General features: G+C 38.4%; 1 pseudogene; it reads left to right on the plus strand.

Annotated features, from left to right (window-relative positions):
• The first annotated feature begins 327 nt into the window (after positions 1–327).
• LOC120175667 lies at positions 328–23,154 on the plus strand (annotated as a pseudogene).
• Positions 23,155–26,564: the final 3,410 nt, after the last annotated feature.

Below are 26,564 nucleotides of genomic sequence, written 5' to 3' on the forward strand. Positions count from 1 at the left end.
TTGTATTATTTCACCTTGGGTTAATACTTAAGACTTACTAATACTACAAAATCCAGGCAAGATTATGTTATTATTAACTAAATAACTAACACTTTGTTTGAAATAACAGTAATGGAGGTAAATACAGTTATTAATTTCCTATTAATCTAAAATAAATAGATAAAAGATTTAGTTCCAAATCCAAAATGTGATGGTCCCCACGTTCTTCCCAGTGCAGCCCAAAAATAAATATATCACTATCCTGTAATTTCACCCACTTACTTAGCTACCCTCTTCCCAATTAATTTCCTTTGGGAATGGAAGGTCAATTGCGTCTTTTCCTTCGACAAAAGGTTTTCTTGGTAAAGGGAATGGCTTGCAGTGTTGGCAATGTTCTCCGCGTCTTCTTCTTCCCTTTCTGTTTCGGCAGTTAGTTAAGCTGCTCCAATCTCTTCACCTACTCTTTCTCCCTCTTTGGCAAATACCAAAATACATTACTTTAAATATTAATTTATTAATTTTATTGATTTGCCTTCTTATATTTACTTCATTTAAAGTAGTTGCATTATCATTTATGTATTTGCCACTGCTGTGTGCACAACTCTTCTTCTCTTTCCTTTTTCCCCTTTTTTCTCTCTTTGGATTTTTGAGAGCAAAAACCGAGAATGCCTTTGGTTAGAGCTCAAGTGAGGAATGAATACGGGCTTGGTCTGCCGGAGCTTTACAAGGAAGCTAATAGAGAAGATCCAAAAGCTGTTCTCGACGGCGTCGCCGTCGCCGGCCTCGTCGGGATATTGCGCCAGCTAGGCGATCTTGCGGAGTACGTTTATGCTTTTATTCGTTTTATTGGCTTTACGATATCTCTGGCTTGTTACGCGACAAGGAAGTTGAAGGAATTAATAGAAATTGGAAGCCATAGAGTCTGACAATCATGTTCATGTGTACAAAATTCGTTTTATTAGCACAAAATTCGTTTTATTGGCTTTACGATACATCCGCTTCTTCATTTTAGGAATGACAATCATGTTCATGAAATGTATTTGTGATGTGCATGTGTACATTGTTTTTCTTTGCAATCAGATTTTGTGCTAGTGGCCCAGGATCGTGCTTAAAGAGATATTCTGATCCGACCTTCTTTAAGAGAGCATCAGGTAGCCCCATCGAAGAAGATGCCGAAAAATTGCCAAGAGATAAGAGGACTCGTAAGAGTAAGGTATCATATAATTTATTCTTAATCATCCAGGCAGAGAAACAGTTCTGAGTCAATATTTGCATTTGCTTTCAGTTGACTCTGTTTGGGTTAATATTTATTAAATAGTCTTAATCTTTAGTGGAATAAAATTCTTCACTCCACAAATACTTGCTATGAATTTGTCTCTGGGACTTCTATGATATGGAGGTACACTTTGTATAAGTACAAGAGATGACCAGCTCAGTTGGTAGAGCACAAGGTTTTTAACCTTGAGGTTGTGGGATCGAGTCCACGGAGGGCATTTCATAATTTGGAGCTTTTCTACGGAAGCTGCTCTCAACCTGGTGTTGGGGGCAGCCTACTATCTTACCTCCCTTTACCCCATTATATATGGGAACAAGGGACAACCACTTTGTATAAGTACAACCTTTCAGGATCATGTTGCAACTGAATAAGCTATTTGTCCTTTAATTTGGAATAATTTCTGAATTAAGTTTTTCAAAAATGTACAGAAAAAAAGATCGTCCCACAGGAATGACAAACTATCACGCGGTGCATCATTTTCAAGTCACAGTGTCAGGTAATACATATGTATGTATATGCATATAAAATGCATATATGCACTCACTTTCATGTCGGCAAGCACATGGACATAAAAACACAAACATATAGACATTTAGGTATTTTATTGTGTTGGATACAGTTTCATTTAATTGAACTTTACAAACCTGACTTCGCAGAATGCATGGACGGACTTCCTCTCAAAATGCATCTACAGTTGACATGTCACTGAGATCTGATGTGGGAGAGCATTCAGGTTCTTGTGATTCAAGAACTGGGTCTGGATATATTGAATGTGCTTTCAATCTTGGTTCATCCCTGCTCCCTGAGGAACTGGAACCCAAGGAACTGCCCACTAGGTTGATGCAAGAAACAGATACCCCTGGCTCCAATTTTCCTGTCGAACAAAGTCAGGATCTTGATGATAATTTTTCATGTAGTTCATCACAAGAGAAGATTGTCCCTGGCGCTTCTTGTGTATCATGGGATGAAAAGGCAGAACTAGTGGAGTCCAAAGCAGGAAATTGGGATATCGATGAAGTTCCAAAGATGAATTTTGATGTAGATGTGCCGGAAATTCGAGCTGCAAATCTTGAAAATGGTGTCCAAATGGATATACCTTTCAATGACGTGGATGCTCCTCAATCAAGCACTATTGAGAATCAAAATGATGAAATTGAAAGTGAACCAGACAATTACTTGGATGCACTGAACACAATAGAGTCGGAGTCTGAAAATGATACTGAGTACCATAGAAAACAGGAAGTGGAACTTTGTTCTGAAAAAGATGTTGAGTGCCAAACAAAATGGGGAGCGGGACGGACTGAAGATGCTGACATTGTTAGTAATGAGAATAGAGAAGATGAAATTCAGGTGGTAACGGATGATAATGCAGACCATAATCCATCTGTAATTGAATTGCCTGCCTCATCCGCTATTATTTCAAACAATGGGAACTCCCAGTGTTTTCCTGATCCAGTACCCTCTGAGAATTTTTCCCGTGAACAGATACCTCACATCTCAGGCAAGTCTTCTGATACTGGTCATTCATCAAGTGATGATTTAGGCATGGGTGATGAATTTCACAATGGCTCACAAGCAGAATCTGTCATCAGTGATCCATCCCCCTCCTCTGGCTCTACAGTTTCTGATATGCATGATCCAGCCAGTGATATGATCATAACCAGTATCAATGGCTCTCAACACTCCCAGACTGAATTTTTTGTTGTTCATCCAGTTGGGTTCTGGACAAATGGTGGCCTTCTGGGACTTCAGCCATCAAAACCTCCTGATTTTGCTGTATCAACTGGAGGTCAAGGTTCTGCAGCTAAAACTAGTGAGGCATTTGGTCCTCCAAATCAAATTCTGATGCCTTCGCATGATGGATCCAAAGGAAATTCAGGTACAGTGGTTGAGAATGCAGAATTTAATGAGAAGGTTCCAGGTTTATGTAGTGAGAAAACATCCCATATGATAGCTGATTTTGATGCCAACCTCGAAAAACCTGTAAATTCTCATTGTAATGATAGTCCTGATAGTTTGAATGGTGTTGGCTTGAGCGTAAACACTTCATTGCCACACGGAAACAAGCACCCAGTCAATTCTAATATCAAGTCTACATCTATTGAATTTGATGAGGAGAATGATGGCAACTCAACTAGGATGTTTGGACTTGGCCATAAATTACTTGTAAATGGTTTTAGCAGAAAGATGTCGATTGGCCATGATGATGAACCTGAACCTGCAACTTCTACAAAAGCTGGGGTATTGAAGCCGAAGAATGGGCAGAGGGGCTTATCATATCAGAAAATTCCGCAAACAACTATTAATGAGCAAATTGGGAACGGTTCTCCAGTAAATTCACTTACTTCTTCTCCACCACTTGAACATATGCAAATATCTTTCAACCCTATAGATGGATTTGAGACTTCTAAACTCAAATTGCAATTTCCTGATGGGAATCATTATCATGAAAACATTAGAGACATGTTTCCTTCATTTCAGTTGGTCCCTGTGCCTGCTATTCCAGCACATGATGTTGCTTCGGACTCTGATGATGATACGTTCTGCAGATCATCTCCTTGTATGTCTGATGATTGCCTTAGTCATTGCTCTGAGTCAAATTCTGAGCAGTGGGAGTCTGGTGAAACACCTGAAAGCAAGGACCCTGAGCTGTATGATGCATTAAGCAGATTGTCATCAATGGAATCTGTTTCAAGCTGTTTACAAGATGGGGAACCAGCTAATAGTGGTGGCATCCGTGTTAATGAGGGAAATAAAACTATAGTTCCTGGGTCTGGTGCAGAACCGTCACTATCTGTGTCACTTGATCTCCCAAGTTTTGATATCATTAACCCTATACTACATGATGAATCCAAAAGCAATTCTGATCAGAAGAACCTAATTATGCAAAATACAACGGAGCACAAACCAGTGTCTCCACCTCCTCCTCCTGCACAGTGGGGGGTTTCAAAACCCTGCTTCAATGAGGCAGAAGAAAGGCAACATGCTTTATCACAGTCACTTAGACATGATTTTGATCTGAAACTTTTGGGATCATTTGCCTCTCAGAAGCCTGACCCCCCTCCATTTAATCAACAACAAAGGAATGATGAGGCAATTGCATTAAAGCCTGAGAAGAAGGTACTTTGATAACGTTGACATTTTTTTTAAAATAAATGGTGTGAAGTGGAAATGGCTGCATACAAATCGTAAAAAAATGATGAATGTGGCAGGTGGGCCAAGAGAATTTGAGTGGACAGAAAGAGGCAAATCAGCTCACTGGTGGCCGGGGGATGGATGAAAAGGAAGATTTCTTGCATCAGATCAGAACTAAAGTGAGTAGTCATTTCTTTCTTGTTATGTTGCTATCCATCATTCAAATGAATACTGGTCCATAATTTTGACATACCTCTACAAATGTGAATTTCACTGCTTGAATAAACAATTTCTTTGATCAAAATCTGAAAAGAAAGCAAAACAGTAAATACCTATGCAAATACTAAAAATATCATCGAGCCCTTCATGGCTTATTTTTCAGTACATTTCAAGTTTAACAACTATAATGTCATATGGACTTCTTTTAAAAAAAAAAAAAGATTTTCCCACCTCTTTTCCTTCTTATTGTCAGTGTGTGTAGTTTGAGCATTTATGTTCCTCTTTGATTATGAATATTTTGATGAGAAAATCGCCTCAGTGACCAAAAAAAAGTTATAATATACGATTTTAACCAACTTTTTTTTGGATTTGCCAAAATGACCAACAAAATCGCAACGCGAAATAAAAATCGCAACGCGATCCCCAGAATCGCAAATCAGTTTCCAGAATCGCAAATCAGTTTCCAAAATCGCAACGCGATTCTTGAAAATCGCGATGCGATAGTACAAATTCGCATTGCGATTTTCCATAATCGCAACGCGAATATGAAAATCGCAACGCGAACACATAAATCGCAACGCGTATCCGTAAATCGCAACGTGTATCCGTAAATCGCAACGCGTATGGGTAAATCGCAATGCGTATCCGTATATCGCAACGCGTATCCGTAAATCGCAACGATAATACATAAAATCGCAACGCGTATCCGTAAATCGCAACGCGATATTTAAAGCGCCATTATAATCGCTACGCGTATTTTATTTTCAAATTACAAAAAGAATATTAAGACAAAATCCCGTAATCGCAACTCATAACCTAAAACCTAAAATCACAACTCAGTCCCATCTCCATCTCTCACTCTCTACGGCGAAGAAATCCGTCCCCATCTCCGAAGATTTCCGTCCCCATCTCCGGCGAAATCCCTCACAACCATTCACGGTCAGAAATCCCTCACAATATTCAGAAATGGAAAATCAACCTCCGAGGGTTAGTTTTTTTAATTATTTTTATTTTGAAATGTTTGCATTATTGTAGGTTTTTCATATTGAAACTGATGATAAGTTTACTGGTCATTTCAATAATAGATTAACCATTTCACTTAGATTTCATTTCGCGTTACGATTCTGTCGTTGCGATTTTCATTTCGCGTTGCTATTCTCTCGTTGCGATTTTCAAGTTAGTATTTGTCTTTGTCTTTGTTCTGTCTTTTGGTTGAAGTAATGCAATCCATTCAAGTTTCAATTTGCAGAAGAGTCGCAACGAGATAAATGAAAATCGCAACGAGAGAATGACTGTCGCAACGAGAGAATCGCAACGCGAAATGAAAATCGCAACGCGAAACCAAAATCGCATTGCGATTTTCATTTCGCGTTGCGATTCTCTCGTTGCGATTTTCATTTCGCGTTGCGATTCTCTCGTTGCGATTGTCATCTCGCGTTGCGATTCTCTCGTTGCGATTTTCATTTCAACCAAAAGACAAAACAGTGTTGCAAATTTTAGTTTTAAGAATAAACTACTACTTTTTATGTTTATTGTTTTTGGTATATCTTCACAGTGTAGTTTTTGGTATATCTAACTTGGTATGTTTATTGTTTTTGTAGAAATTTTTTTCGGCTCAATTGACCTTGAGAAATAAAGTCAGCCTGGCCACTACAATTGCAAAGAAGCTTTCACCTGCTCAAAGACAATTGTTTGAGGAAACCTGCTTCGGGCCATGGCTGAGAGTACAGCATCCGGGTGGAGATGCTAATTTGACCCATTTGTGGCTTCAGACCATGACATCAAATCTACCCGACAGTATACAACGTGGTGAGGAAGAGATATGGTTTCATTTTCCACCAGCGTATACTTGCTTTGGGCGGAAGGAGTTCTGCTTAATCACTGGTCTACGATTCGGACACGATGATGTAGGCCGGTACACTCGTCATATCGCCCGCCCATCATGGTTATCCCGGGTTTTTCCGGATGAGTCAATGGAGAAGCCGAACCTACATGTTGACGACCTGAAGAAATTATTTAATAAGAAAGCTGGTTTCACTCGGATGGAAGACGTCGATGTTGTCCGAGTATGCCTTCTACTACTTGTGTATGCCGGCTTTTTAGGCAGAGAGGCCAGACAACCTATTCATCGGGAGCTAATAATATTGGTAGAGGACCTGAATGCATGGAATCTGTTTCCGTGGGGTTCGTATATATGGAAAGCTACCTGGACTAAGTTGTCGTCTGCCTTTGATGACCGCAAAAGTTTGCGGGGCGATGGGTCCAAATACACTTTGTCAGGCTTTGTTTGGGCCTTTAAGGTAAGAATTTCTATATAATGTTTCTAAAATTATAATTAATTATTTAACAATTACTAATTTTGTTATTATATTGTTTGTAGATTTGGATATTCGAGGCTTTCCCCAGCATGCGTACATATGCAATAAAAACGTCAAATGATATTCCCAGGGCTATTTCCTGGAAGAGGAAAACTCTGTTGGATTGGGAAGACTTAATACCATATGCCACAATAAATAATGTAAGTTAACACAAATACTTTCATATAATATATAAACAAGTTATTAATAGTAGACGTTTAACTTTGTTTGAGTTTTTATATTTTAGGAGGCCAACATTCCATTACAAAGACTGACACCCACGGAGGAAGAGCTTGCCACTGATTGGTGGCAAGCTAGTCAGAATTTTTTTGATGGCACGGATGATGAGCTTGCGATTCTCTCGTTGCGATTTTCATTTCGCATTGCGATTTTCATTTCGCATTGCGATTCTCTCGTTGCGATTTTCATTTCCGCATTGCGATTTTCATGTTGGGATTTTCATTTCGCGTTGCGATTGTATTTTCCGTGTTGCGATAGTCAAATGCATGCCTAATAGTGATAACAACTGAATAACAAGAGTTGGTTAAGTCAAAATGGTTGGCCTGAGTCATTAATTCAACTGAAAATGTTAAAAGTTCACACATAAAATCCACATAATACAACGTTTGCATTTAAAAATCACCTAAGTTAACAGTCTCAAAAGGTGAAGCCAATCGTGATTGGGATTTTAAAGATGATTGCCTTTTGCTTGACACCATATGAGCTTTGGATTTTGATGAGGATCCATAATTTGGTAGAGGAAAAGATGATTTTGATGGCACTGGTGATCCACATGTCAACCTTGTATGACCACTTTCCTTGCACCGACTACATGTCGATCTCTTCTTCTCTTCACCCTTAGACGGTATACGATCGTGACTTTTTGGTCGGCCAGGTAGCCTTCTGTCCATGGCTGGTGGCAAAACTGTTTGTAAGTCATCTGGTATGTCCCACTCAGAAGGATGTGGAATAGGGTAGACAATCTCGGCATAAGTCTGTCGATAAACTTCTGTAGTGTAGCAATCCATAGCGTATGCGCTTGAATCATCTTGGTTTAAATGAAGAGCAACTTTTATAACATGGCCACACGGATAACCAGATGTTTGCCATTTCATACAACTACACGTCTTTGCATTTAGATCGACTAGCCCATTTAAGTTATTATCCAGTACTTGAAACAAAGTGTTTGAACATGGTTCAACTCTCCATGACGTTGACTTCACAACACGTTTCGTTATCTTTTTTTCAGTCCATGGTGTAACACGATGTTCCAATGTTCCTGTAAATTTAAATAAACAATACTTAGTAAAATATATAAATATGATAAGTTACGAATTCAAAGAAATAATACCTGCATGGTTTCTTTTCTTGTAGTACCACTGTTGAATAGAGGCTCGAAAAAACTCCATTAACATAGTAATGGGTAATTTCCGGGAATGACGACTTAGAGCGTTGATTGATTCTGCACTATTAGACGTCATGAAACCATATCTTGCTCCAAGTTGATGTACTCTTGACCATCTTTCAAACCCGACATCTTCTAGTGTTTGAGCACACTGAGGCAAAACACGTCTTAAACAATTTATATGCTTATTGAAATCCACTTCCCGATAAGCTTTTACAGCCTTCCAGTATGTCCATTTGTGCTTTTTTATACCAGCAGACCTTGATTTTAGATTTCTATACAAATGAACACCACAAAGTCCATGAAAAGCATCTGGGAAACACCTTCTAACAGCGTTGTCAATTGAGTTTGCCCTATCGGATATGATTGTCAGATTGCTAATAGGACCTATGCAATCCCTAAGATGCCCCATAAACCATGTCCATGAATCAGAGGTTTCAGATTTGCCAACCCCGTAAGCTATTGGCAATATCCCATTGTTAGCATCCATGGCTACTGCTAATAAGTTTACTCCAAGGTATCGACCTTTCAAATGTGCTCCGTCAACTATAATAACTGGGCGCATGCAAGTAATAAACGAACGAATCTACAAAATAATATACACAAGAAATATAATCATTTAAATGTGAAATGCATGTAACTAACAAAAATGAGTCAACAAAATTATATTGATTTACTAACCGTAGCACCAATGGCGATAAACAGCAACTCAAAGCGTCCATCTCTATCTGTTTTGATATGAGTTACCGACCCAGGATTTTTCAGCTTTAAATTGTGACAATAAGCCGGCAGTTGGGCAAACGATGCTTCTGGCGACCCCCTCAACAATTCCAAGGCATAACATTTGGCTCTCCAAGCTTGAGAATATGATATACTAATCTTGAACCGAGCATTCATGTCAGTCATAATTTCATGTCCCCGATATACCCTGCCATTCAAAAACATTAACTCAGCCAGAAAACCACCCAACACCTTTTGTTTGCCTGTCTATGGTGAGAAAAAACTTGGGTTCTTGAACATGTATGTTTATCAATAAAAGTCCTAACTTGAAACATTTTGCAATCTTTTATTCTCTTTGCAATCATACGCCACGTACAGTTTTTGTCAATCATACACCTTGTTTCGAAACGATCTTTGCTTGATTTGTTAACTTTTAGTTGATAGCCATCTTCCACACATTTCGTATATAAAGCTATCTTCAAGTCTTCCTTTGTATCAAAACAATCATCTTTCTTGATACGAATAACTTTTGTGTAACAATCAACTGCTTTCTTTATCAACTCTTCTTCCGGTATCTGAAGTAATTCTGGCATATTCCAGTTATACGCCCGTGGCATTTTCTTTTCTTCGGGGACTTTTTCTTCTTCTTTTTCTTCTTCAGGATTATATGAATTACAGAATGGATGTTCAACATGTTCATTCACAGTCGTAACTTCCTCCTCATTATCATCAACATTACATTCTTCGGCAACGGCTGTTTCATCATCAAAATTCGGGTATTGACCAATATCAATATCATTACACGCATGGTCTGTTTCTTCTTCTGAAACATCATCAAAATCCGTGTATTGACCAATATCAAAGTCCGGATATTGACCAAGACCAAATTTCGAATACTGACTAGTACTCACAATTTTTTCTGTTGGCTCATCATCGTCTAACTGGTCAATACGAAAACCGGAATTTGGTGCTGAAAGTTGATTGGGATTTGGATTAGAGAAAGGTTGTGGGTTTTGAGAAAAACTTAGTTGATTACTACCCGCTACTGACCCAACAATACTACTTCTAGGTTCAACAACATACAATGTAACATCATCTTGTGAAACATTAATGTAAGCAATGAATCGTTCAACATCTTCATTGTCGGTTAACAAATAAACTTTACCATTTCTCTGATAAGATAGCCTAAATCCACTTAGGGGCTCTAAATTCAATTTATTTGAAACACGTAGCATTAGAGTTTCATAAGTTAACTTTTGTAAAGACAATTTTAGTTGAAGATTCATGGGTAAAGGCATATATTGTAAAACACCATGAACATTATCCCATGACCCTCCAAAACACAAATCTATCCAAACATGATCAACATTAGATGATTTCATGGTTGTAAATTAATTTACTAAACAGACGAGCTGCGAAACTAAAACCTGTTGCCGGATTGGGAAGGATGTCGTTGGATATAGGAACGGATGTCGCCGGAGAGAGTGATAGATGGAGATGGAATGAGTTGCGATTTAGGGATTTAGTTTATGATTTCAGTGTTATATACCCAAAATTTCAGTGTTGTGATTTACAGATTCTCGTTGCGATTTACGGATTATCGTTGCGATTTACAGATTCTCGTTGCGATTTACGGATTATCGTTGCGATTTACGGATACGCGTTGCGATTTACGGATTATCGTTGCGATTTACGGATACGCGTTGCGATTTACGGATACGCATTGCGATTTACGGATACGCGTTGCGATTTACGGATACACGTTGCGGTTTACGGATACGCGTTGCGATTTACGGATACGCGTTGCGATATACGGATACGCATTGCGATTTACCCATACGCGTTGCGATTTACGGATACACGTTGCGATTTACGGATACGCGTTGCGATTTATGTGTTCGCGTTGCGATTTTCATATTCGCGTTGCGATTATGGAAAATCGCAATGCGAATTTGTACTATCGCATTGCGATTTTCAAGAATCGCGTTGCGATTTTAGAAACTGATTTGCGATTCTGGGGATCGCGTTGCGATTTTTATTTCGCGTTGCGAATTTGTTGGTCATTTTGGCAAATCCAAAAAAAGTTGGTTAAAATCGTATATTATAACTTTTTTTTGGTCACTGAGGCGATTTTCTCTATTTTGATTCTTCTATGAGATCGTCATGTTGTGGAATGTGGATCTTGTTTCGTTTTTTCAATTATTTGTCACCCAAATTTAAATGCGTGTTCTCATTTATATTCTGTAGAGTTGATGGCTTTTGTGATAAAATGATGGGAGTATACTTCATTCACTTGCTTTCTTTTCAGTCTTTCAACCTAAGGCCCACAGTCACTGCAAGACCAAATGTTATTTCTGGTCCCACTACAAATGTCAAAGTCACCGCAATTTTGCAGAAAGCAAATGCAATCCGCCAGGTCTCCAATTGTTCCTCTTTCACTTTTTCCTCTTAATTCCCCCCCCCCCTCGTTCTCGTATGAATGGCAACCAGATTAACACTTCTGAAATTTGTTCAGGCTGTTGGGAGTGACGAAGACTACGATAACTGGAGTGACAATTAATTAATATGGATGCAAAAGATAATCCGAAGTTCTCCCAGTCTCAGGTTTTCAAATTTGGGTGAGGCTGTTTGATGTGTATAATCCTTGTTTCTTCTTGTAATTAGCTACTAGAGCTCATCTTGTTTCGTATAAGTGATTACTTTCATCTGATTCTCGAATAGTTAATGATTTGAACAGGTATTTAGTTGAATCATGGTGTAAAATAATTTACAGCATTGAGGCAATGACTCATGCATGATGATATGGTAGTCGATCGAGTTGTGTTTTCCATTTTTGGGGGGAGTTCTTTTTAACAAACTCCACCCGTGCTCGCAGTTCTCGGTTGTATTTTCGTCTTCAAGGCTACCACTACTGAAACTAGCTTCGACTTTGGCAACGTTGATTAGGAGTATGTTTATTGAAATGAAGAAGGAAAATCAAAGACATACAAAAATAAGAAGGGATTGAGAATGAAGAAGAAGGTTCAAAGAACCAAAGATAACCGCGGGAGATTGAAGCGCCAGATAAGGACCAGATTCAATGTTCCAGCAGCAGCAGTTACCAAGGCTGAAACATTCAAACGAGAGTTCATTTTTATAGCCCCGGTTTGGCCCAGGGAGTAATCACTGAAAGTTTGACCCCAAAGCAGGCCAACTTGGTATAACATGTGGCATAACAACTGTTGGTAGTGCTCAATCTCACATAATATTAGAAACACTATTAGGAATATGTATTTATAGTATAGAATTCTCACTTCCTTGTTGAGTGAAAGAGAACAAGGGGGATTCTCGCGTACCGTCGCCGTCCGTCTCGTCACGGCACGGCTCGGCTCGGTTGAACAATGATGCAATTAACCTAGATTATTTTTGAGTCAGGTTTATCTAGACGTTTCATCTGTTACAAAAGAAGAGATTTAATCTTGAAATTTTATAGACGATTTTAATCATATTTCTAGCCTATAAATAGAAAGCTATATTCAGCTTTTCAACTCACTCTCAAACATTCACAATTCACTTACAAAAGTGTTTTCTACAGTTCTCTCTGTGAGTTTTCTCTGAGTGCTTTCCAATCAGAAGAGCAATACCACCAGCAGTTTACTCCGGTTTCGGGTGTACGGAATTCGGAGCGACCGTGTTAATCTCGGGGGACGGTCCGCCTACTACAACGATTACACACATCGGGACGAATTCGTTTTTAAAGAAGTGGTTTTTGCCACGACACGGTTTACGAATTTGTTCCTTTTAATTACTGTTTATATTTTCAGTCAGTACTAATGGTGTAGTTTTACAGTTCATATATCCAACAACAACCACAACCACTAATTCTATTAAACTTGAAACCGCACCAAAAAACCTCATGCATAATAACTTGAATCAGCACCTCTCAACATTCACCTCACTTTCTTAGCCCTCCAACAAAAACAAAAATTAAACACACTGCATAGACATCACATTCAAACCTTGTCGCAGCTCTTAAAAATGAGTAGCCACCAGAGGTTTTGTAAAAATATCTGTCACTTGGAACTGAGCTGACACATAGTTAAACCCCCAACAGGTGATTGACCATATTTTCACGAACAAAATGGGCATCTAGATTTACATGTTTAACTTTGGCATACATAGCAGGATTAGTTGCCATTGCAATTGTGTTGGTGTTATCACACTAGATACTTGGGACCTGAGGCAGAGTAATTATCTGTTGACGAAAACGGGTAAAGAAAACAAAAGAACACGAGAATTTTACGAGGTTCGACAATGTGCTTACGTCCTCGGTGCCTAGGCGGCGCTAGAAGTTTTATTCAATGATATTTTAGGTCTAGGTTACATCTCTATTTATAATAGAAAACCCTGGTACATAATTACAAAATCAACCATGTATCGTATCGCGGGGCGCAGCCCCCAACCCACATAATTCGTAACCCCACAACGAGACTTACTGGTATATTTATGAGCCATACCTAACAAATCTCCACCTTGGTGAATATCCTGCCCCTTGGAAATTCAATGTGGGTTGGGTTACCTTGCTTCTTTAACAACTCGAAACATTCAACAAGTCCAAGCAATGCTTGAACTTGTTTGTCGTAACTGGCTTGGTGAACATATCAGCGGCATTCTCATCAGTATGTACCTTCTGAAACAAAACCTCTCCAGATGCAACCAACTCTCTGATCTTGTGAAACCTTACATCAATATGTTTAGTTCTAGCACGATACACATGATTCTTAGCCAAGTGAATAGCACTTTGATTATCACAAAGCAACTGAACTCCACCTTGTTGAACACCCAACTCTTTCACTAAACCAGTAAGCCATAAAGCTTCTTTTGCAGCTTCAGCCGCTGCCATGTACTCAACTTCAGTTGTAGATAGAGCCACAACAGATTGAACAGTAGACTTCCAACAAATAGGCCCTCCACCAAGAGTAAAGACATACCCTGTCGTAGATCTTCTATTATCCAAGTCACCTGCATAGTCTGAATCCACATATCCTACAACCAAAGGATTATCCCGCTGACTCCCAAAAACAATTCCATGTCCCACAGTACCCTTTAAGTACCGAAAGATCCACTTGACTGCTTCCCAATGTTGCTTACCAGGTTTAGACATGTACTTACAAACTTGACTAACAGCATGAGCTAAATCAGGACGAGTACATACCATCGCACACATCAAGCAGCCAACATCATTAGAATACGAAACCTTTGCCATATATTCAGCTTCCTTATCTGTCTTAGGACACTGTTCTGATGAGAGCTTAAAGTGATTCGCCAATGGAGTGCTAACTGGTTTCGCGCTGCTCATCGCAAACCTTTCTAGCATTTTCTCAACATAACCCCGTTGAGATAGCCGCAGTTTCCTTGAGTCTCTGTCCCTGTAAATTTCCATTCCAAGAATTTTCTTTACAGTACCTAAATCTTTCATATCAAATTCCTGACTCAATAAAATTTTCAAACCGATAACATCATCCATGTTCTTCGCAGCAATCAACATATCATCAACATACAGTAATAGAAATATAAAAGAACCATCATCAAGGCTCTTAACATAGACACAATAATCATACTCACATCGGTTGTAGCCAATCTTGATCATATAGGAGTCAAACCGTTTATACCACTGTCTCGGAGACTGTTTCAACCCGTACAAAGATTTCTTCAATCTGCAAACTAAATGCTCGTTTCCAGGTTGAGTGAAACCTTCAGGTTGCCGCATGTAGATCTGCTCCTCTAAATCACCATGCAAAAAAGCAGTTTTAATATCCATCTGCTCTAAATGCAAATCCCAACTAGCCACCAATGCAAGTACTGCTCGGATTAAAGTGTGTCTGACCACAGAAGAAAAGATTTCATCATAATCAACTCCTTTCTACTGTAAAAAACCCTTCGCTACCAAACGAGCCTTGAACTTCTCCCCCTCTTTTTCTGTTACTGTTGGTTTCTTCTTATACACCTATTTGCAACCAATCGGCTTCTTACCCTCAGGAAGGGGAACTAACTCCCATGTGCGATTGTGATTCAAAGACTCCATCTCCTCAACCATGGCTGCCATCCACTTGTCATTTTCCTGACTAGTAACGGTATCATGAAAAGTAACCGGATCATCACTGCTAACAATAAGTGCAAAAGATATCAAGTCTTCAAAACCCAATATGTTCGGAGGCTTTATATTCGTCCGTCTCACCCTGTCTCTGGCGAGACTATAATCCTGCAAATCATCCGTAGTGGAACCACCAGAAGTCGGTTGAGAAGTTTCTGGTTTCTCAACTGGAAACTGCTCGAAATCCACCACTGTCGTGTCTTGCTTCTGCTGCAACATGGACTATTCATCAAAAACGACATCTCTATTAATCACAACTTTCTTCGCAACTGGATCCCAGAACTTGAATCCTTTGACACCTTTCTTGTAACCCAGAAAAATGCACTCCTTCGATTTTGCATCAAGTTTGGATCTCTCATCAGCAGGTACATGCACATAAGCAGGACAACCAAAAATCCGTAAGTTATCAAAACTAACATCATGACCAGTCCATACCTCTTCTGTAACTTTCCCAGCCAGCGATGCCCTTGGCGATCTGTTGATAAGGTAACACGCCATGTTAACAGCCTCAGCCCAGAAGTGTTTGGGAAGCCCCGCATTCAATCGCAAGCATCTGGCTCTTTCATTCAACGACCTGTTCATTCGTTCCGCAACAACATTTTGTTGTGGTGTCTTGCGTACTGTAAAATGCCTCTGAATCCCATGCTCCTTACAGAATTGTAGGAACTGTGAATCTGTGTACTCCGTACCATTGTCAGACCGCAAACACTTGATTTTTCGTCCTGTTTGGTTTTCTACCTCAGCTTTTCACAGCTTGAACTTCTCAAAAACTTCAGATTTCTGTTTCAAAAAATACACCCAAACTTTCCATGAAAAATCATCAATAAAAATAACATAGTACCTAGATCCACCCAAAGACGATGTCGTGGAAGGCCCCCATACATCAGAATGCACATAATCAAGAATCCCTTGAGTTGTGTGCTTCGCAGTCTTAAAACGGACTTTAGTCTGTTTACCAAGAACACAATACTTGCAAAAATCGAGCTTACAGCTTTTGACACCATGCAACAAGTTTCTCTTGTGTAATTCTGCCATACCACGTTCACTAAGATGAGCAAGACGCATATGCCACAATTTTGTCGTATCATCACAGAACTCAACAGAGTGAACTCCACCTGCAAAGGTACTCCCTAACAATCTGTAGATATTCCCTGCAGTCATCTTGCCTTTCATCACAGTCAATGCTCTTTTAACAATCCGAATGGTTTCCCTATCCTCGTCAGCCTTAGGGATAAAACCATTCTTGTGCAAAGTGCCCAAGGAAATCAAATTCTTCTTCAAGTCTGGGATATGTCGAACACCACTCAACGTCCGAACTGAGCCATCGTGCATCTTAATTTTGACATCACCAATACCAACAATATTGCAACATCGATCATCACCCAAATAAACCGAACCAGAATTAACCGACCTGTATGTCGAAAACAATTCCCTATTTGGCGTGATGTGATAAGAACATCCAGAATCAAGAATCCAAGCATCCGTCAATTGTGTCGTTGAAATAGAAAGCATATTACCCTCACTGTAATCAGAATTATCATCCTCGACCACGTTCACAGACTTGGATGAGCCATCACGCTTCTCATCAGTCTGCGTTTTTAACATCAATTTGATGAAACTGCCACCCACAAGTCACAGCAACAGAAAATAATAAATTCAGAGTAACAAATCGGACATATGGACTAAATGTGTCAACGAAATCAAACCCCGAAACTTGGGAGAACTCTTTCACCACAAGACATGCTTGTATCGGTTTACCGTCCCATCAACATTGTATTTGACTCAAAAGAGCTATTTGCACCCGACTGCTTTTTGATCGAACGACAGAGACACCAACTCCCATGTGTCATTATCCATTAAGGCCTTATACTTAGCTTCCACTGCTGCTCGCCACTAGCGATGGAAATGAGACTCGTACCCGACGGGTTCTGATCCGACCCGATTCGATCAGGTTAATTTTTTTTTATAAATTTGGGTTCAAGTCGGATTGGTTTTTAATTAAAATATTCAAGTTCGGTTCGGAGTCGGATTTAGGTTAAAAATACCTTACTAGACCCGATCCGGGTACTTAATGTAATATTTTATTTTTATTTTTTTTAATTTTTTTTACTTTCCCTTTGTAATCTTATCTCCTTGATCGACGATTGTATTTGTAACAGAAGTGCAAAACAGTCTGAAACTCTGAATAGTCCTAAATTTACCCTAATTCCTTTTCAATTTTCTCACAAATTCTTACCCATCTCTTGCTAAAGATTCAGTCTTACAATTTTCGATTCATTATCGGCCATCAAAAAGCCTCAATTTTCTTCAGCAGTTCACTCTTTCATTGGTTTTTCCTCTAGAGTCAATACCCAGACAACAAGTCAACAAAACTTAAGAGTAGAACTTTAATTTTTAGTAAGGTAGATACTTCTTTTCATGATTTTTGGCTTTGTTGATTTTGCATATGTGAAAATATGCTATTTATCGAACCCATAAACTGCTATGGAGATTGGAGAACATGTTATCTTGTTTTAGTGATTTTCTTTTGATTTAATATTATAATATTTGTTTAGTTTACTGATTAAAGTTTAAAAGCATGAAACCATTGATTAGTCTATTGTAATTTTTGTTCTTAAACTAACTAATTAGTTCTACCAAATTAATCAAAGAGTAAAGATTACAAAACAGTAAGTATTTAATTTTATTACTTGTGCATTTTCGTTCCCAAAATATATGTATTTAAACATTACAATTCCAGAAAATATACTTTTGAGAGAGAAAGAGAGTTGTCTAAACAGTAGGCTAAAAATTAAAGAATTAATAAGTTCAACAATTGAACTCCCTTAACAGGTTGAACTTCCTGTGATTGTGAATACCAAATTGCTTTTATTAATTAATTGTACACTTTTACTTTACTTTTTCCAGTTCATTTTGTAAATGAGTTTGATTCTTTAAACTCTCATTTTACTTTTCACAAAAGATTACATGTTGTTTTTATTATAATTTGTTTATTTTCTTGTGTTTTCATTTTTTTCAATATGTATTTTTTATTCTTTGAAATGAAAAATTAAATTAGAACGGGTCAGATCAGATTTTCAAGCTATAAATCTGGTCGGATTTCGGATGGAAGAGTTATTTTTCTCGGGTCGGGTCGGGTGGACAAAAAACCCGACACGACCCATGCCCATCTCTACTCGCCACTGCTTATCTTGGAGAGCAACCTGCACATTTGAAGGAATTTCATTCTTCATTGTATTGAAAATTTTGGTCTTATGAACACTAGCCTTACTACGTGTGTCCATTGGATGAGCATTGCTCTGTTGAACAACAATCGAATGTTCAGGAACCAAAGACGTTTGCAGCTGAACACCACTCCCAGCAGCAGTTGAAGAAGAAATAGCACTCACAACCTTGCTGGTCATTCACCATTTTAGCATGAGCATCCCACGACTGTTGCTCCATTGAAACATGAGCCAAAGTCGAGTTACTAGAATCTCCATGATCAGCAGCAGACTGCTCAACAACCAAGTCAGCACCTTGATGAGCCTCCTCAATCTGCACATGAATCTTGTTGTCCACAACAGGGAAAGGAACAACCCAATCCATTTGCATGGCTTCTTTGCGGATGTTAGGCGTCGATTCAACTGAAGAAAAAGGGAAAACTTTTTCATTAAATTTCACACTTCTCAAAGTATAAACACAACCATCAGAATCAATATACTGATACTCATGATGTGTTGCTGGTGAATACCCAAAGAACACAAGGCTTTATATCTGAAATCAAATTTATACTTGTTGTGTGGTCTTAAGCACGGAAAACACTGACACCCAAATACTTTGAGAAAATTATAGTCTAGAGTCTAGACATTTGTCATACAGCTTTTGAAACGGTGATGCCCCTTTATTGGCTTCATTGGATAACATGTTAATCAAATAAACAGCTGTGAGAACTGCATATGACCGATACTTAAATGAAAAAAATGATTAAGCTAGCAAGGTCAGAGCAGTATCAATGATGTGCCGGTGTTTACGCTCGACAAAACCATTTTGTTGCGAGGCATGAGGGCATGTGACATTGTGCTGGATGCCTGCAAGAGCAAGGTGCTGTTCAAGAGCTCGAAATTCTCCACGCCCATCGGTCTGCAGGGCTACAATATAAGTTCGAAACTAATTTTCACCATAGCCTGAAAGAGAATAAAAGCTCGAGAAACCTCAGATTTATTATGCAACAGATAAACTCACCAATTCCTGCTGTTTATATTAACAAATGACACTGATGAGCGTTTTTAATTTCTCTTTTTACTTGTTAATTTTCCTATTTTATGACTTTATCGCTGCTGATTGGGATTGTATTTCATTAATTTTGTGTGCAGTGACTTGTTTACTATAATTGGCAGAAAAAGGGCGCAATATGTATTTTTTTATTTCCTGGTTGTGGTTGGAGATATGGGCACGACGCTAGACACGACGTGGATCTGACGTGACATTTTTTAGAAGGAGGAAGGTTCTGGAAGCAGCTTAGTTAGCACAATGTGGAGAAATATTTTAGGAACTTAGTTTTAAAATTTGAATTTGAAACGTTTGAATTATCTTTGGAAATTTAAGATTATTTTCATTTTGAATTTCTTGTTATTTTTAGGGGTTTAGAAGCCTATAAATACCCTTATCAGGGTAAGGCTTACACACATCCTTTAGCTTGAATAAAGTTCCTTTAGCTTGAATAAAGTTCCTTTTATTTTCATTTACGCTTTTATCGTTTTCTCAAAATATGCTAAGTATGGTTTCCACAATGCTTAACTAATTCTTTATTAGCCAAGAGCTAGCGATGACTCAATTACATATGTGAGAATTGAAAAGCACTAAAATACCTTCGAGGTACATTCTCGATTTTTTGTTTTATTAGTTTGGCAATCGATCTTACTTACGAAATTAAAACACTTTCATTTCAAAAAGTTGACTTTGGTCTGAATGTTGTTTTAATTTATAGTTGGGAGGAAGGATCGGCCTTTCCAGTACTTAATTCTATTTGTTCTAACGACAATAATTGTGGTTAGTCCATTCAAGAATCGGCTTTCGAAGAGTGACTTGGGAAGATCGGTTACTAAAGAGAAAGACAAGTTACATTGGGTTGGGCCTTGTAGACTATAATCGACATGAATCTCGAAGTAAAAATCATTTCGATGATCAAACATAATTGAAACAAAGCTAACTCGAGGCGATTTTCTTATTGATATTTTTAATCTTTATTTTACTGCTTTCTTCCATTCTACTTGAATTTTTAATTCTTTATTTCTACTATATCTCTCAATCGTAAACCCTTTTTTTCGTTACATCTTCCTAGATTGAAATCAATAAGAAATTGCATAAAATTACTAAGTCCTCGTGGATCGACCATTTTCTCCATTCTACTACTAATTTTGTTTATTTTATTTGAGATGAGGATTTAGTTTATTTTGACTAGTAAAACGACGCTTGTCAAAATTGGTGCCATTGTTGGGGACTTCGGTAAATTACTGATCTATTTTCTTGTTTTTGATTTTATGACTAGGGGCAATCCGGGAGATTTAATAGAACTTGACTCAAAGATCGAAACGAAAGCTCACCCAAGACCAAACACTTCGATGAAAGAAACAACAAAGAGAACAAAGCAAGCAACAATCAAATCTAGAATCTACTTCCGAAATGCCATCTCTTACTCAATCCTACGAAGTATCAGTACATGACGCCACTCCAACTGCACTAGTCGCAGTCCCTAAACTTAAACTAGAACCGATGGCACATCGAATGATTAGAGAGATAGTTGTAGCTCCAGCTGTACAACAACCACTCTGTATCGCTTTTACTAATGGCGAGACCCCTTATCAACTCAAGACGGGATTAATTCATCTCCTTCCCATATTCAACGATCTTCCCAGTGAGAGTCCGCATAGACATCTCGCAGAATTTCACATGGTCTTTTCCAGTATGAAGCCCAAGAGAGTTTCCGATGATCAAATCAAACTAAGAGCATTTCCTTTTTCTTAGTCGGACCGGTTAAAGAATGATTATTTTATTTACCACTAAATTCCATTACTACCTGGGCTGATTTATCACGTGCTTTTCTTGATAGATTTTTTTTTCTAGTGGCGAAGGCAAGCAAGCTAAGGAGAAGTATTTTGGGAATTCGACAAGACGAAGGAGAGACCCTTTACGATTATTGGGAAAGATTCAAAAAGTTATGCGCCAGTTGTCCGCAACATGGTTTATTCGAACAAACACTCCTTCAATATTTTTATAAAGGAATGCTTCCGGTGGAGAAGAAAAGTGTAGATGCCGCTAGTGGCGGCGCTCTAATCAACATGACATCAGATACAACAAGAAATTTAATCTCAACAGTGACAACTAATTCATAGCAATTCAGATCATCGGGTGAACCCAACCGACGTGTTCACGAAGTAAGTTCTGTTTCGATTGAAAGTAAATTGGATAAATTAATTGACATAATTAATTTACTTGTTTCAGGAAAGATTGGAGCCACAAAAGTTTGTGGAATTTGTAAAATACCGGATCATTCGACAGATTATTGCCCAATGTTACAAGATGATTATGGAGCACAAGTCAACACCGTAAGCAACTTTTTGGGACCTCCCTAGAGGGCTTATAACCCGTATGACAAAACCTTCAAACCAGGATGGAGAGATCATCCGAACATGAGTTACATAAACCATCAAAGAATTAACCCAATTAATCAACTGAGACCTCCTCCTTTTCCCACCCAAACGCCACAAAAATCATTCCTTGAAACAATTGTTGAAAAATTGGCCTTGTCCAAAAAGAAATTCCAAACTCAAACACAATCCCACTTTCAAGAACTCGACAAGCAAGTAAGCCAATTGGCTCAAACAGTTCGTCGCTTGGAATCTCAAGGCCGATTACCTTCGCAAACCTAAATAAATTTGAGGGAGAATGTCAATGCAATAACTCTCCAAAGTGGTATCGTTATTTCACCTGAGATCCTAGAGGAGAATAGTACATCACCGGAAAAGAATAAAGAAGCAGAGTGATTGAATTGTGCGGGGGTTCCCGAGCCCCCGACAATTCCAACATAAGATTTTCATAATGTTGGCGGAGTTACTCTCCAGCCTCCGCCGAAACAGAAGTGTTGGGAATAGAATCATATGGTACTTCAAAAGATGGTTGTTCCACAGGTAAGGTCAATCTACCACGCTTAGGATATATCAGTCAGTCCTCAAGAACCACTAGAGAGGCAACTTGCTTATAAGAATGGATCACTCGTGTCGATGGCACAGGGTGAATCACCGTCGAGGAAGTAGCATTAATAACATCATAAGCATCTGGTGTTGAGGTTACCAGAATTGGAGGCAGGTTAGGCAAGTGGAGGCAAAAGCGCCATCAGAAGATACCATAGAAGGTGAGGAACGAGCGGGACCCGAGATAGGAGGGCCGACCTGAACGCAATTTTTTTAAAAAAAAATTCATCCCGATCGGGTCGGAACCCGTCGGATGCGGATGAAATTGTCATCCCTAGGTGAAAACAGAACACATTTATCCGAACAAAAGCGGTTTGCATGATCCATGCAAAAAGAAACTATTCTTCATCCATTACCCCAACCGGCCATGGCACATTATGAGAACGGACAACCAATATCTGAGAGGGAATATTCGACCAATGCATGACCGGTAGTTGAAACCAAGAACCAGAACCAAATGACGTACAAGATAAAGGAATAGTGCACTACTAGAAGCAGAAGCGTACACCACAGGAAGTGAAAATTAACTGAGAACCAGGATCTGAACCGGAGGACAGAAGAAACCACTGGTAGCCGTGACACTCAATCGGCATGGGAGGGCCGAGAGAGATTTTTTTGGATTGAAAAAAGAATCTTGATGAAGATGTGGCTTTTAATGCATAATTCTAACTAAACAATAATTTTTTTTGCATTTAACAATAAATTGAAACGTGGTTTTTAGTTATTTTATATAATTACCATATATTTAATCTTTGTAACTGATTCACGTTATAATTATGCAAAATCTCAGTACATTAAATATTTGTATGGTTGGGTAATTGCTTGGTCATAATTACGTAGCATATATCATGGCACCAAAACAGAGACATCCCCTGTTTCAGGAACTGTCGACTGCTAAGGGCTTTCTGAACTAACAAAAAATTCCCAGGAACATAGGAGGATCATTGTTGAAGAATCTGTCTTTTAAGATGTACCATAAAGAATCAAATGAAAAATGATGATGCAGTTATTTTAGTAGTTAAGTATTTTGCAGGGGAAATGAAACCATTAATGAATCTCTGTATATTGAACTCTTGCCCCTTTAAGAAAGCTGTTGGAAGCGTAGATGGGCTCTCGACAATTTATAACTCAAAATTTTTATTTATAAAAAACAAAATATTTTACAAAGACACTACCTCATTATTGCAGTATGCAATAATAACTGCGGCTAGTTTACAAATTCAATCTCACTATTTTAAATTTTATTAAACTCTCTCAATTCTCTCTATTTTTTTCTCTCGTATATTTTTCTTTTTCTCACTACTCACTCTTTTCCTCACTTGTATATTGCATATAACTTCCATACATTACATATATATAGTTGTAATAAACCGACATGAATTTACTTCTAGATTACGTATTTTGTAATCGGTTGCCAACTCAATTTGCTACTACCGTACACGTTGATAAGCTTCCTTGCCGTGATAAAATTATATGTCCATTTTCTTTTAATTGCTGCCACGTCTATCTTTGAAAAAACTTTGCATGTGATACTGTCAAATTTGTTGCTGCCGACACTTTGGTTTGTTTTCCACATTGCCACGTTGCCTTCCGTCTTTAATTTGCTCCACATAATTTCAAAAGAGTTTGACTTCCAACACTCCCCTTAAACTCGACTTTCTATTCTGAACTTTTTTTTGAGTCGATTGAATATATCTGCTCTCAATGATTTTGTGAAAATATCTGCTAGTTGATCTTCAGTTCTGCAGTAAATTAGCTCCACATTTTTGTTCTTCACATGCTCTCGTATAAAATGATACTTTGTATCAATATGCTTGCTTCGGCTATGAGAGATTGGATTCTTGGCAAGGAAAATTGTAGACTTGTTGTCGACATAAATTGTAATTGGTTCTTCTTGTGCCAAATTTAGCTCGTTCAAAATATTCTTTAACCACATTGCTTGACAAGTACACGCTGCTGCGGCTATGTATTCTGCTTCACATATTGAAAGAGCTACCGTTTGTTTCTTCTTTGATGACCATGAAAATACTGCAGAGCCGATATGAAAGAGATATCCAGTTGTGCTTTTTCGATCATCTAAGTCTCCCCCATAATCACTATCAGAATAACCAACCAGCTTCGAATTTTTCGATCGCGTGTAGAATAAGCCATGACCTGTTGTACCTTTGACATATCTGAGGATTCTTTTTGTTGCAATCCAATGATCTTGTTTCGGATTCTCCATGAATCTGCTTACCAATCCCACAACGTATGTTATGTCTGGTCGTGTGATAGTCAGATACCTTAGACTTACAACGATGCTTTTAAACAACGTTGGATTCACTTGCTCTCTTGTTGAATTCACACTTAATTTGACTCATGGTTCTGCTGGAGTGGCTACCGGGTTGCAATCTTCCATTATGAATTTTCTTAAAATTTCTTCTGCATACTTCTTTTGTGATATAAATATTCCTTCTTGCATTTGCATCACTTCAACTCCAAGGAAGTATGGCATTTCTCCAATATCTGTCATTTCAAATTCTTTAGTCATAGCTTTCTTAAAATCATTGAGCATACCTGGATTATTTCCTATGAAAATCATGTCATCCACATATAAGCACACGATCATGATATCACCGTCTTCATTTTTCTTTGTGTATAAGGCATGCTCATATGGACTCTTCATGAACCCGTTTCTCTGGAAATATTCATCAATTCTCGTGTTCCATGCTCTCGGGGCTTGCTTCAGACCATATAGAGCTTTCTTCAATCGATAAACTTTATCTTCATGTCCCTTTTTAATGTATCCAGGTGGCTGCTCAATATAAACTTCTTCTTCTAGGTAGCCATTTAGAAACGCTGACTTCACATCCATTTGATAAATTTTCCATCCTTTTTGTGTTGCGACTGCTGTGAGAAGTCTGATGGTCTCGATCCTTGCTACTGGAGCAAACACTTCATCATAGTCTATTCTTTGTCTTTGCTTATAGCCTTTGACAACTAGCCTCGCTTTGTGTTTGTCGACCTTTCCTTCTTTATTGGTCTTTGTCTTGTAAACCCATTTTACTCCAATTGGGTTATGGCCTTCTGGTTGTCTTGTTAGCTCCCATATATCATTTCTTTCTATTGATGCAATTTCTTCATCCATTGCATTCCTCCATTTGTCATCTTCAACCGCTTCTTCGTATGTTATTGGATCACTGTTCACAAGTAACAGAAAAGTGAAACATTATTTAGTTCATAATCGTTGTACCTTTCTAGCATTCTTCTATCTCTTGTGGATCTTCGAACTTCTGTAGGAGGTGCTTCAGGATCTTCTATTATGTTACTGGCATCACTGCTGCTGCTTGACGACGATGGTACATTTTGTTGAGGACCTTGATCATCAACTTGTTCATCTTGATTGATAAGATCATCATCTTTAAAAAATAGTCCTTCAACTTTCTTTTCCTCTTTACTCCACCTCCAATAGTCTGCTTCATCGAACTCGACAACTCTTGAAATTATTATCTTCTTTGTAAGAGGATTATATAATCTGCAAGCTTTGCTCCTTTCATCATAGCCAATGAAAATACATTTTTCTCCTCTGTCATCAAGCTTCTTTCTGGTCTGTTCAGGAACGTGGGCATATGCGATGCATCCAAAAATCTTGAGGTGTCCAACTCCTGGTTTCTGTCCATTCCATGCTTTGTTTAGCGTCATATACTTCACGCTTTTTGTTGGACATCTGTTCAATAGGTAAACTACACATCGAACTGCTTCAGCCCAGAAATTTCTCGGTAGTTGCTTGCCTTTTATCATGCTTCTTGCCATGTCCAGGATTGTGTTGTTCTTTCTTTATGCAACTCCATTTTGTTATGGCGTGTATCTGGCTGTCTGCTGATGGGTGATGTCATGCTCTTTGCAGAATTCTTCAAATAACTTTGATGTATATTCGCCTCCTCTATCTGATCTGAGTATATTCAAATATTGTCCGCTTTATTTTTCCGCCATTGCTTTGAATTCTTTCAATTTTTCCAGCGCTTCTGACTTTTCTTTGAAGATGTAAATCCAACATTTCCTACTAAAATCATCAATAAAAGTTAGGTAGTACCTGTTACCACCAAATGATGGTATGTCAAAAGGACCG

Source organism: Hibiscus syriacus, unplaced genomic scaffold (assembly GCF_006381635.1).
Source record: "Hibiscus syriacus cultivar Baekdansim isolate YM2019G1 unplaced genomic scaffold, ASM638163v2 tig00112206_pilon, whole genome shotgun sequence".
Taxonomy (NCBI): Eukaryota; Viridiplantae; Streptophyta; class Magnoliopsida; order Malvales; family Malvaceae; genus Hibiscus; species Hibiscus syriacus.